Source organism: Lactuca virosa, chromosome 4, assembly GCF_052849685.1.
Source record: "Lactuca virosa cultivar CGN04683 chromosome 4, Lactuca_virosa_CGN04683_v6, whole genome shotgun sequence".
In the NCBI taxonomy this organism is placed as follows: domain Eukaryota; kingdom Viridiplantae; phylum Streptophyta; class Magnoliopsida; order Asterales; family Asteraceae; genus Lactuca; species Lactuca virosa.
In genome coordinates, this window is record NC_136429.1 from 528,720,900 (window position 1) to 528,724,294 (window position 3,395).

The window sequence follows — 3,395 nt, forward strand, 5'->3', positions numbered from 1 at the left end:
GTAGTATTTATTGGATGTTTTGGCTTTGGTAGAAAAGAACCCATCAAATACAAAAGAAAAAAAACATTAATATATTTCTAAAAATGAAAACGTTGTATTTTGAATAACATGTAATATTAGGGTAAAATATGAAAGGTGTTATGATATAAATATCAATAATATATATTAATTTTAATATTTATTTGTCAAAATTTTAAGTACATAATTTTACGTTACGCAACGCGCGGCTATTCGCCTAGTATACTTATAAATGAAGCATTTTTCCTTTCACCACATTCATTTTTCTTTTCACCACATTCATTTGAAACTCCCATGACTTTTCAATTTCTTTCTAATAATGATTATAAGTTGGTTAATAAGATTAAATAAATATCAAACCTAAAGTGTAATCATATATAAACTAAATTTCAATATTAAAAGAATATATTTACTTCTACATATAAAGTTATGTTTTTTAACATTTAACATATTATACTTAGTTTATTAGTTTTAATATATTGTTGGATGTAAACCATTATCATTTTAAAGCTACAACTTTTGAATAATTTGTATAAAATACTTCAATTATTAATTTAAATATAACATTACAAAGTCAACTTAAATATAAATTTTGGTTTAACTTAAACATCGCAAAAAATATTTTGTAAATAGTTAAAAATGATAAACTGTAGTGTCTTTCTAATAATGATTATAAGTTGGTTAATAAGGTTAAATAAATAACAAACCTAAAGTGTAATTATAAATAAACGAAATTTCAATTTTAAAATAATATTTTTACTTCTACTTATAAAGTTATGTCTTTAACTTTTAACATATAATACTTAATTTATTAGATTTAATATGTTGTTGTATGTAAACCATTATCAATTTAAAGCTACAACTTTTGAACAGTTTGGAAAAATACTTAAATTGTTAATTTAAATATAAAATTACAATGTCAACTTAAAAATAAATTTCAGTTCCACTTAAAAAACCCAATGAATATTTTGTGAATAGTTAAAAGAGATAAATTGTAGTGATAAATACAAAAACTAAATTATAATCTCAATTTAACTAAAATATTTCCTAAAGATATTTGTATAATCGTTAAAAGTTTTCAAATAAATAGTTTAAAATAACTTACAATAAAAATAGTTAAAAATAACTTTATATAAATGATTATATTGTTACCTTTAAAATCAAAAAACAATGTTTGATGTTTTAAATAATTATAATGATAGAAATTAAAACGTTAAACAAATAAATTTTAAAAAATTAAGTAACAATAACAACAACTATAAATAACATTAAACCATATATTATATTTAATTTTTTTCATGAGTAACTCGCGGGTAGAAGTCATTCAAACTATTGAGATTATGTAGTTATAATAGATATATATATATATATATATATATATATATATATATATATATATATATATATATATATATATATATATATATATTATCATATAATTCAAGATAATCAATATATTATATCAATTTAGTATACGAATTATTATATCAAATTTAACAACAACGTTATTGTTATATTTAAAAAAAACATATATTTATAAAGATTTCAACTATATAGGTTTCTGCACAACGCGCGGACATTCGCCTAGTATATATATATATATATATATATATATATATATATATATATATATATATATATATATATATATATATATATATATATATATAAACTAGTCTGTTTTAATAGTTAAGACAACAAAATCACCCTATTTTAAGTAAATAAATATGGTACAACAAAAGCCATTATGGCATATAAATATTGGGCCGGGTCACCCTCTAAGTATTTATCAATTATCAAAATTTTCAAAGGGAAGTCATCAACCACACCGCCCTGTCCCGCATAACCTTTTTGAATTAATTTCAGAAATCAATTCTCGGTTGGTGGCCATCCATCTATATTCTATACATTAATACATATGCAATTCTTCAAAAAAAAAAAGCGCTTTTACCTTTCAAAAGGAACAACTTTTTAATCCTAAGTTATAAAAAGGTCAAAGAAGCAATGGGAAAAGAATGAATAACCGGATTTTATGTTTACAGCGACAATTCACGAGATTATAAATGAAATAAATGGATGAAAACTCATATAAAATCCTAAGGGATTTAAGACAAGTTATGAAGTTTGCAGCTACCCCACGAAAAGGTATAGCCAACATAATTAAAATTCCCTCAAAATTTCAAGTTATTTCAGATTTTATTTTACTTTGGATTTACTGTAAATCAAGTAAAATCAATAAGTTTTTGTCAATCGAAATATACCATCACATGTACCTAAATCTCTACTATTTTATAGCATTTTTTAACGGCTGAATGCAATAAAAAACAAATTAGCAAAAAGCTAGCAAAGCAAAAACAATTAGTTTATGAGATCCACTTATTCCCATTCCTTCTAGATTTGTGATTTTTATCCAATTGAACAAAAACTAAATAATTGAATCAAATAAAAACTCTTTCTTATACTTATTGGTTTCGAAAAGAAGTGTATTTCTATACATCCATAACACCCATATCAAAGTAAAGCAAACCGAGTCCATAGTGACCCTATGCAACCTCGCAGTTGACATGCCATCAATCCACTGCATCAAATCGGAAATAGAGGAGAAATTCACATGTTCACCCAAGGCGCCAATTTTAGCCAAAGTTGTCGAACTAACATATAATTAAGGAACAAACGATTCACATCCTCTGTCTCCTGCTGACACGACGGACACAGAAGAGAATCAAGCTATATGTCTCTTTTATCCAAATTACTCATCGTAGGAAGTCTATCCAACATCAATCTCCAAATAAAAATATTAATTTTAATTGGAAGGAACTCATACCACCTACATGAAGTTTCAAACGATCCAAGTCCATACGTGCCTCCATGACCACAAACATCTCTTCAAACATCTTTTCAGACCCAATCGACCAACACTATTTTATAGTGTTAAAAAATATATAGAATAATATATGTCGGGATAATTACAAGAATGCCCATTTTAATATTTAATATTTATAGTGTGACATTTAAAGAACTAACCATTTTTTTATTGAACACCGGTTTGCAACTGGTTATTTGTGAAATTTCAAAAGAAAAATCGAAATTGCTTCCTATCATAATAAGAAAATCTAAAGAAAAAACTTATTTCGAAATAACTTATTTCTTTAATTTTTTTTAGGTTTTTTTTGTGATGGGAATCAATTTGTTTTTTTTTTTTAATATGAAATTGATTGTCTTTTTGTGATTAGCAAAAAAAACATGGTAATTTTGTTAAATATCATATTTTATCCCTTATATTTTTCTCCAAAATGAAATTTACATTTTTTGTGCTCTTTTGTCAATCGTTAATTTTTGTTCTACAAGACAAGCCAAATCATGAGCGTTGGCTTCAG

At 24.3% G+C, this 3,395-nt stretch overlaps 1 long non-coding RNA gene across 1 annotated transcript; it reads right to left on the reverse strand.

Moving 5' to 3' along the window:
* Positions 1-2,448: 2,448 nt before the first annotated feature.
* On the reverse strand, positions 2,449-3,012 carry LOC145103738 (uncharacterized). Its single transcript, XR_013706826.1, has 2 exons — positions 2,843-3,012; positions 2,449-2,712 (listed from the first exon to the last, which is right to left on the reverse strand). It is a non-coding gene; the product is annotated as an uncharacterized LOC145103738 (long non-coding RNA).
* Between the last annotated feature and the right edge of the window lie 383 nt (positions 3,013-3,395).